The sequence below is a fragment of the Hakea prostrata genome, chromosome 1 (genome assembly GCF_041222555.1).
Source record: "Hakea prostrata isolate BN-2017 chromosome 1, UWA_Hpros_2, whole genome shotgun sequence".
In the NCBI taxonomy this organism is placed as follows: domain Eukaryota; kingdom Viridiplantae; phylum Streptophyta; class Magnoliopsida; order Proteales; family Proteaceae; genus Hakea; species Hakea prostrata.
Genome location: NC_142600.1, coordinates 69,841,752 through 69,852,129, shown reverse-complemented (window position 1 = coordinate 69,852,129; position 10,378 = coordinate 69,841,752). Strand labels below are relative to the sequence as shown.

The 10,378-nt window shown below is 38.5% G+C and overlaps 1 pseudogene across 1 annotated transcript; it reads right to left on the bottom strand.

Moving 5' to 3' along the window:
• Positions 1-646: 646 nt before the first annotated feature.
• On the bottom strand, positions 647-10,130 carry LOC149029664 (putative F-box protein At5g55150; annotated as a pseudogene). Its single transcript, XR_016171191.1, has 2 exons — positions 10,050-10,130; positions 647-1,841 (listed from the first exon to the last, which is right to left on the bottom strand). The product of XR_016171191.1 is annotated as a putative F-box protein At5g55150 (transcript).
• Positions 10,131-10,378: the final 248 nt, after the last annotated feature.

The window sequence follows — 10,378 nt, the reverse complement described above, 5'->3', positions numbered from 1 at the left end:
AGTTTGTCATGAAACTCATCACTCCCCAAGTGAGCCAAAAGCTACAAGTGGCTCCACCCTTGTAGAGCCCCTTGAAGACCATTTAAGAAAATTTAAAAGAAGATTTTCAAATGCCTTCCCTGAGTTACTCCAAAAATTAATGCCACCCTTATATTCTTGTTTTTTTCATCTTATTCATGGAGAAGCTAATCCATTAGCTGCATCTAGTAGATGCTCTAGCAGGGATGGCATGCAATGTGCAATAGAATGGCTCTCTCTTAGGTCATACATCTGGGTTGTATGATAATCTCCAAATACAATCCTTCACCATTTTGGTCTTTAAAGAACTTGACGGGTATTTTGGTCTATAAACGTTTGAAATTTGAAAAAACTTAACGATAAGAGACGGGGGTAGTTACTACGGAACCCAGACATAATTTATTGCACTAAAACAACCCAACATTAGACCCACACTTAAAAAACTCTTAATTCAAATGTGTCAGACAATGCTAATGAAAAAAGTTGTTGTCCGGCATTCACTATAACTTTGAAACATGGCTGCTTGGCTGCAAGGTTAGATATTGCATTTGCAAAGGATAACCTTTTCAGTTGAAAAGAGAAGTGATATGATAATAAATATCAATACCTGAACCAAAAATAGAAAAAAAGAAAAGAAAAAAGAACCCCTGCCCTAAGGGGAAGGACAAAGCCAAATAGATGGCCAAGCTCGAGAACATATGCCATGCCCGGTGTAGAAATCTTCCACTTCATCAGTCTCTACCCGGAAAACTCCTAGGTCTTTACCAGTACCAGTTTTGTTCCAATGACCACTCATGCTGACATCACTATAGTAGATACAGTTGGGTTCATATCTAGACTGGTTAGAGGGAAAGATGGCAAAAGAAGAATTAAAACCCACAAAGAAAGCACGGTTGTCCAGGCTGCTCACCATCCGCGTCCACTTCTTGTTATCAAAACTGAACTTGTAAACATCAAAATAATTTGTTTCAAAGAAGTCAAAAGGCGTGGTTTTATCACCATAATTAATGTCCTGTGCAACCAAAAAGAGTTCTCCCATTGACTCCACTAGATAAAATGTAGCACAACGGTTTATATCATCTGGTCGTTCAGCAAACCTAATTTGCTTTGGATGAGGACTAGAAATGTCAACAATCATTAATCTCCCATTGTTAGCGACTGCGTAGAATTGACCCTTGAGGTAAATGATGTCAGAAATGCCTACATTTTTTTCACCCTCTACAGGAGTCCAAACTTCGTCTCCCAATCTCAAAAAGGCTAATATCATCTGTCCAAAAATTATTGCCATAACCACGCATTTTTCATCTTCTTTATAAGGGGCTCCTTTAGCCGAATGAGATGGTCTTGAGGTCAATACGACTTTCCATAAACAAGTCCAACGAAGCTGAGGAAGAGTTGTATGAACAGGCCATTGAAAAGGAAGAGTTGGTTGTGGTGGAAGACGAATTTGTTCCCGAGAAAATGGGTTTAATAAATGAATCTCCAATATCATCCCCCAAAGTTATCAACCAACCATTGGAGGAAAAACAGCTCCTGCCATGAGCTTCTGGTAAGTTCAAGTGGTAAACCTTTTGGGTAGATATATCGCAGAATTCTCTACAAGCATCAACCATGGCTCGGCAATGGTAAAAAGATGCATCTTCTCCACTGAAACTGAGCGCCATTGCTGGCAAACCACGCCAAAACGAACAATATCTCCCATTTCTGAAAGCTGATCCACAATCAGTTCCAGAATGTCATTGCATACACTGGACCAGTTGTCCATTCCGTTTCTTGTCTCATGCAACCAAGGTGGAGTCAAATGTGAAGTAGAAAGGATCGACCTATAAGAACAATAAGGGTAAAGTTAATAACAGAAAATGAAATAAATTTTGCATTACAGAAAACAAAACAAAAATGGAGAAAAACATAGGCTTGTCACACAAATAACACTCCAGAGTCTGTCCTCAAAAAATAGTGTCTCTCTTTATAAGCTTCTTTTGAAAAGCTTTCTTTAGCCTTTGAAGTGCTGTAGTGTCTACTCTTTTCATTAATGCAGTACTCCTAGTCGTTTAGGATAGTGTAATATGAAAAGTTTATCTTCCTTACCCTATCCACCTACTGGGGAGAAGTACTTGACCAGAGATCCTCAGTTTTGCCTGGAGGCTAACGGAAGACCATTGACATTCGATTATTCCCTTGTCAGCTTGAGTTATCTCTTCTTGGCAAGCGAAGGGTGCAAAGGAATATCATATTGATAAGGCCATTAATTCAAAGCAAATGGAATTGGTGGAAGGTGAGCTTGTTGAATCAGAAAGAAGTGACTCAGGTAGTGCGCAAGGAGGACTAGTTCTGATCTCATTTGCTTTTTATCTGTTTTCCTTGCATTATTGTCTTTCATTGCATTATCATCTTTCATGGCTTGTGTGGTTTGTGGCTTTTATCTCCACCAATAGCCAGCTTAAGTGCTTCAGAGATTCATAAAAATTATTTGTGGCTTTTATCTCCACCAATAGCCTGCTTTAGTGCTTTAGAGCTTCATAAAAATTATTAGTGTTGTTGTTGTTGTTGTTGCGGTAGTCATCTATCATTCCCTTATATGAAGGTTATAGTTATTCAAACATTCACATCTAAACGCCCCCTCCAAAAATGCAGACTTCTGCTTCTGCTTCTCTGCTAGTATTTTTATCTTGTTCTCATAATCACTCTCCATGCTTATTTATTTAATTAACTATTTTATTTCTTTATTATTTCACTGTTATTCAATGAATCATTTATTCTAACTAACCACCTTGTCCTCCTCTTGCAAATAGCACAATCCTGCCACCCCACTTTCCCCGTCCCCAACTCCCTAATGAGTTACTATATTTGAATGTTCAAAATAGTAGCCAAATGGGATCTTGCACAGGGAATAAATTTCAGACTTGAAAGGTTATCTATAGCACAAAGATAGACACGACCTAGAGTGATATCTTAGGTGTAACTTTAGAACAACATTATGATAATAGGGACAAAATTGTAAACACGCAGTGGTGGCAGATCTGTAGACCGGAACTAAAATAAGATGGACTAAAGATTATCAAGCAGAGATAAGCAAAGGTGCCTTGGAAATTTGATGTAAAATGGATGGGCAGATCTGGTTAGTTACTAAAACAAAAAATAGATCACCAACTTGACTTGTTAATGGAGGAAGAAATTGAAGTAACAGAAAGAACAACAAAGTAACACCCGGGCTTCACACCACAAGGTGGATCAAACACCAATCTACTTCGATTGAATAGAAGGTTTCTCCATAGGGAAGAAAAGCTAACAAAGCAACTTTGATTTCAAAATGATGAGTGTGTGTCCCACCCTCTTACATAAGTCCCTTAATATAGCCTTTCTAAAGAGACATAAACATTAAATGCAACATCCAACCACTAGCTAACACTTACATATTAATGATTCGACCACTACCTAACTCTTGACAAAGGAAAATCCCTTTTTACAAGGGTTCCTTATTTTCAAAGTATTACCCCTTTATTGACTTTGACAAAAATCCCAAGGACTAGATTTGGGCTTAGGTCTAGCCCATTAAAGTCATAAAATTTGAGCTGACTTTAACTCACTAAAACAGTCCTAGCCCATGAAAGCCATGGGCTGATTTGGGTCATATCCTTAGGCCTTTGATGGGCCTGACTCATTGGGCTTTTTCTTTCTTGTACATGTTTTCAATTCTGTTATCAATTCCTCAATGCAAACTCACCTGCCCCCTTGTACCTATAACCCCCGCCCCCCAAACAACAATGCTGTCCAACTCCCTCATGCAAAGTTTCACTGTGATTGTATGTGTTAACTATCCACCTATTTGGAAACCTTATAGCTTCATGGGCTTCTTAATTTAGAGATTTAATAGTTTGTGGCTTGGTACCTCTAGTTCTCATAGGTAACACCCTGTCTTGGAACTGCAGTTTTCCTTTCTAGTGGACAAGTGGAATTGTGAAGTTGAAAGTTAATTGCTAACACATACCCTCACTGCAGCAATCCCGAACCTACTAAGGCACAAGTAGTTGGGAAGGGCAACGTACTACACCAAGTCTTTGCTTTCAACACACAACTCTAAAAGCTAAAGGTAGTGACGGCAAGAAGATTAGTCTTATACAAGATTACAACCCCAAACCTTGCACCTCTATATCCTATAATTGCCCAGTATAGATCTACCCCATGGATGCTCCAGTGAAAATTCTACTTATGCTGTCAACCATGTGAATGCAACCAGTAGCATGCCATACCTTCTTCACCATGGAATCAAACCAACTTCCACTGAAGTTCCCACCAATGCCTGTTGAGGGGGGGGGGGGGGGGGGAATCTTGCAGAGAAACCAAAAAACTTACTTTTTGTTTACTTTTTATCAACAATCCTATGACAGACTTCACCAAGAATTGAACCAGCCGGAATCCATACACAGTTAACTACATTGACATTGATTTCTCTAACATTTGGTATTGTAGAGGAACAACATTGAGGCGTTCTAAGGCACATTCTAGTTGTCGAATAGGAAGAATTGGTTGTGGTGAAAGAGTGAAGAATTGAGAATGTGAAGACAAGTATTGGAGAAAGTTGTTTTCTTTGACTGGGTTTGAGCTACAGCTGCCCATGAAATAAAAAGAACGAACAAAGAAAGTTGTGAGGAGAGGATGACCTATTCATTCACTATTCGCTCCGCTAACACAAACATGGCTGTTGAAACAAAATCAAATCCAGAAGTAATAGATTTTATATTTGTATATAAATTCAAAACAAGACTGCAAACATTATGCAAAGAAAACAGAGACACCAAGTTAAGCCAGCTGCTTGGACTTCTAATGAAGTTTGAACCTTCGACAGCCTTTTTCAAGGGCATCCTTACACAAGCCTGAATGCCTGAAGACCCATCCTTGTCTATCCCACATTAAAAGCGAGGTAATAGTGGAAAATTAATGAAGAGTGAACCGCCAAGGAACAAACCCCCACCCCCCCCCCCCAAAAAAAAAAAAAAAAACCAAAAATAGAAAAAAGAAATTGCAGTTGAAGATGGTATGATAATATGTCGGCAGTTGCACCAGATGAAGATATCATTTGAACTGTTTGACTACTACGATCAAGTAGTCCAAGTGAGCAACACATTATGACTGCAGAGAAGACCTTAGTTTAGAGTAGGACGATCAGATTATGAAGACACTGGAGTTCAGCGAAGAGTGAAAGAAACATTGGAATTGTTTAAGAAGAAGAATAAAAAGTTTGATCCATTAGTGACTTTTTTTAATTTCTTACACCAAGTATTTGTATCTTGGAATTTGCATCAGAGGGCAAACATGAATTTTCATCCCTGATATTTGGAGGGCAGAAAGATAAAGTCCCAGACTCGGACAAAGAGCCCCAAAGACTGAAAACTGAAACCAGCCGGTAAGATTCAAAGTAAATAAAAGTAAAAATCTACAGAAGCAAACTATCAGTTTGAGAACCATGAAACAGAGAAGACGAAAATAATTCAAATCAGACTAGTAGGATAACCAAAACTTGGATCACACCACAGTTTTAGTACTTAATCAAATAATTAAACACAATAGATTGTTAAATTACAATTACCTATAAAAACAAAAATTTTGGAATGTAGCAGAAGAATCCAGAAACCGGTTGAAAGGGATGGAGCTGATGCCAAAGTTGGTGGTGGAGCAGGGGCTTGATTGATTTTGATCTCATTCCATGCTTATGTTATGAACTTATGATTTATATAGAACTTATAATAGTTGAATGTGATACTTATGTGGATTAAATTATTATGATATTTAAGTTGTTTGATACACTTGCTTCTCATTTATATGTTTTAAAGGTTTTATATTTCAAGTTTTATAACCTGGCATGTTCAATCTTGTAGCACTTCGGTTTCAAACTTAAGGTTGACTTAAAACTCATACTTAGTGTTCCCCCCCCCCCTCAGAAATCTAACGCCACTAGTGTGTTTAGATGGTCTAAATTAGGCTAACTACCAAGTTTGAGCCGCACCTGGGCTTAAAAACCACTCAAGATGGGCCCTCGAGTATTGTCGAGTAGGCCCATCCAAAAATGCAAGATCTCACTCAAGATGGCGAACTCGAGGGGGCCATCTTGGAGGGGTTTTAAGGCCCAGGTGGGGCTCAAACTTGATAGTTAGCCTAATTTAGACCTTCTGAACACACTAGATCTCACCATCTTGAGCAAGATCTCATTTTTTGAAGGGGTGAGATGCCTTTCAAGAATGAGTTTTCCTACCATGTGATGTAAACCAGGCCTAGGGCAGAGGGCAAATTGGTAATTCCCTAGACTTAGGGTTTAGCCCAAGAGTTTCCAGTAATAATATAGAGTTTTGTGGGGTTTTAATACTGCTCAAGGTATGTTGTAACTGAAGCTTCTAATCTAAATTAATATAGGAGTTAAAATTAAGATTTGAAAAGTCAAATCCTGGACCAAGTAGGACTGGGTTTAGGGTCTACAGAAGTTTTGGCCAGTGGGTTTTGGGCTCTGATTTTGCTGGTTTTATGTTTCAGATTTAGGACTTAGGGTTTTGAAAAGGTTAATGGGGTCTGGAAGTTATGGTTTAGGGTTTTATGAAGTTTCTAAAAATTCTGAAGAAGTCCAAGGTTGAAGAAGAGTTACAGAAATTTTCAGATTAAGGAAAACAAGGTTGAATGGGACAATTGGTTTAGGGCTTCTGTTCTAGGGATGATTGTGACTCTAGGAACAGGGAGAGAGGGTTCAAGAGGGGCTGGGGAAGGCCTACAGTTTCTTAGGAAAGGGGCTGGAGTTGCAGAACTAGGAGGGTAAGGGGGCAGTAGGGAGTTGCGATAGGGTTGGGTTGGTAGCCTAGGTCAAACAAGGGGGAATAGGGGCTGGGGATGATCTGTAACTTACTTGGGAAGGTGAGATGAGATTGGACTATGCACTGGAATGCCTTGATGATCTCTTGAAGCTGCTGTAGTTGAAGAAGATGATGATGAACAAAAGAATTTCAAACACAAATACTCAACCAAGGCCAATCATCAAAACTGAAAATAAATTACAATGATGAGGCCTTTTATAGCCTGAAACAACAGACTCTAACTGACTCTTGGATTCCCTTAACTGGTGGGAACCTTTTACTTGTCTAACCTAAAAGAGAATCAAATTACTACATGATCTCAGCCCTTGGATCTGAGATCTCACTAGCCAACTTCAAATTATCTAATTAAACACATGCTAATTAAATAACTTATGACCTAAGCAAAGACTTGACTTGGACTCTTTCAAACATGACTTCAACTTACAATAAAAGACTCAAGACAACTCCAAATCAAATTCAAGTTACCAACTTGGACTCAACTTAAATTCTGGAATATTCTAGTAATAAATCTAGAAATATAAAATAATAGAAAATATGGGCCAAAATGCCCAAAATACCCTTCATATAGGGTTTGGCCTGCATTGGGGGCTTCTTGGATCCATCCAGGGGGTCCAACTAGGGTTTCAGACAAGGGGTCCCTATGTTCACATCACCATGCTTCTAAATACCCTATGACCCGAGCTCTCAAAACTCTCTAATTCTGAAACATACTGAACAGATAACAAGGAAGCCATAAGAGTTAAATCATAGAATAAAAAAGCTTTTAATAATACAGTTTTAATATTGACAGCGACAACTGTGACATAACTCTGCCTTTAACTAAAAGGAAAGAATTTTCTTTTTATTATTTCTTACCTTTCTATGGTGCCATTGTCTAAATTGCTCAGTCAAGCGCGGCTGTCACTCCCGATCCACAGTAGGGACATAAGAGGGAGACACGGGATTGAAGCAGAGTCGTTGGCTAAGAGAAGCATGAGGACTTGCACTCTTGCGAGACACTCATTATTGTCAAGAAACCTAGAACACTATACATATTCCCATAAGAATTCGGATCTAATGGTTTCCAATTTTCATACGGATTTAGATTCCAAAATGACCTGTTGTCACAAGGATTCAGTTCATTTACCAATGATAAATGGATAGTTTTTTGCAGTTGAGTGAGCAGAACACGCCACACCATATGCTATGGACTGAATCCATTAGAGAGAACCCAAACCCAAACTCTAATAGGGAGGGCTTTTGTTTTATTTTTCATAATTCTTAATTTCTTATTCAATTTTGGCCTGAGCCATACAAGACGAAGCCGAAGGTTTGGCCTTCCCTTCCAGAAGCCAAACGTGTGTTAAACTCAGTTCAAGAGCTTGTCTGAGATGGAAAAGCACAAGAAAATTTTCTTAAGCAGAGGATCATGAAGCTTAAGAGGAAACTAGATAAGCAAGTCATGGACAACAAAGACAGAGAGTACACCAAACTCATGTTCTAGTGCTTGGCAGGTCAAAAAGGTGTTAATGATCTAAGCTTCCAGAATTTGGGTGATCTGGAATGGCTCATCCATGGCAAGATATAGGCTACTTGAGATGGGATTCAACTTGTTGGAAGGCTTCCAATCGTTGTTCCTCCCCTCCCTCCTCCTGATCCCAATCCCATCCACATAACACCAACAAATTGCCAATCTCCATAGGTAGCTGTGATCAAAGGATCATGATCAGGAACAGCAACACTCCTGCAGCTACTGCTTCTACAGAGGCAGTGCATGTAGAATGACATGACAATGGCTCGCGTATTTGGATGTCACCTAGTTGTAGTTGGTTCTATCTTTTGAGTTTTGAGTTTTATATATTATAAATAAATATGGTCAAATAATTCATTAATTAATTTTGTAATTTATATTTGGAAACAGAGTTAAGTTGCATTAGGAAGAGTGATGGAACAGAAATACTGGATCTTCCATTTAGGTATTCTGATCTGTTTTTATCCACCAACAAGCTAGATGGAACCTCTTTCTTTGTACCAGAAAAAAGATTTTGGAAATACCAAAAACATTGTTATTTTTATTATTATTTTGGGTTGGGGGTGTGAAAACTCCAAGTCCAAATAAAACAACCCTGGAAGGTCTTGTTAGAGGCCCACACAAAGAAGAAAAAAGAGAAGAACAAACACATGCAATTCCTCCATCTGTCTTTAATTGCTAAAGCCAACAATTTCTATCTTGAATTTTCTTTACAGTGCCCGATCTTCTGACTGGCAGAGGTCTGAACAACAGCAACCCAGACAAGATCCCTAAACAAACCCAACACAGATGGATAACCCCAAAATTGACTGACAACTTTAACTTTCTGATTCAACCCAAAGTTTAGGAATTAAACACGGGTATATGGATAAAAACTATTCAAAACATGCAAACGATCTCACTGTTAGACTCAAAGTTACTCGAAAAAGCAGTAAGCACTCAGTTTGAGATCTAGGAAACAGAGAAGACCAGATCAATTCAAATAAAACCAGTAGAGTAACCTGAAACTTGGATGACATTTCAGTCTTAATACCCTATTCGAACAGCCGAAGTATCACAGAAATCATATGGTCAAGTTGATATTGATTTAAAAAGGAACTTCTGAAATTGAGACAACTTAAGACATTAATTTTAGATAACAGTGGCATTCAAGCATCGAATGGGGGGCCCAAGTTTGGTCAAGTGTTAGTCTAGTGTTTCCTCTGAATCTCGAAAACAATGACGGATCTCAATGTAAGATCTGCCTGAATTCACAAAACTCAATTGCTGAAATTACAATGTAGAACAGGTGAGCCTCGAGTTTTAAATCAGAAATAGTTAAGCTTCTAATAACATGGTACCACTATAATAACAAAAACAGGATTAGGGACATTAAACAAACCCTAATAAGAGATTAAACAATCTATAATAATACTTAACTGATAGGGATAACAGAGTACGAACAAGAAAGAAACTTCAGGTTTCCCACTAGAAATTCCAGGTTTCCCTCACCTAACTTGCAGAACAATCTAAAGTATTGGCTTTTAGAAGGTTTAAATAGAAGCAAATTAGCACTTGAAAAGGGAACATGGGACGTGATAACTATCCAAAACATTAGATAACCCTGCTCAGTTATTAATACCGTAATCCAATAAGTAAACGCATCAGATTGTTAAATTTCTTACCTTTCCGTGGTGCCGCTGAATAAATTGCTTATCCAAGCGCCGGTGTCGCTCCCGATCCACAGTTCCACGCCACTGCTTCTCACGGACCGGAGGACGACGGAGTGGAGGAGAGGAAGTCTAGACTCCGAGAACGATACAACACTACATGTATTCTTCCGAATTCCGATAAAATTCGGGTCCGATGAATTTGAAGTTGTACGTGACAGGATTCATACCAGAGATTTACTTGAATAATAATATTAGGGCCTGTTTGGTTACGGTGAGTCTCATGATTTCAAATATATAGATTTCAAATCTATGGATTTATAATTTATAAAATTAGATGTTTG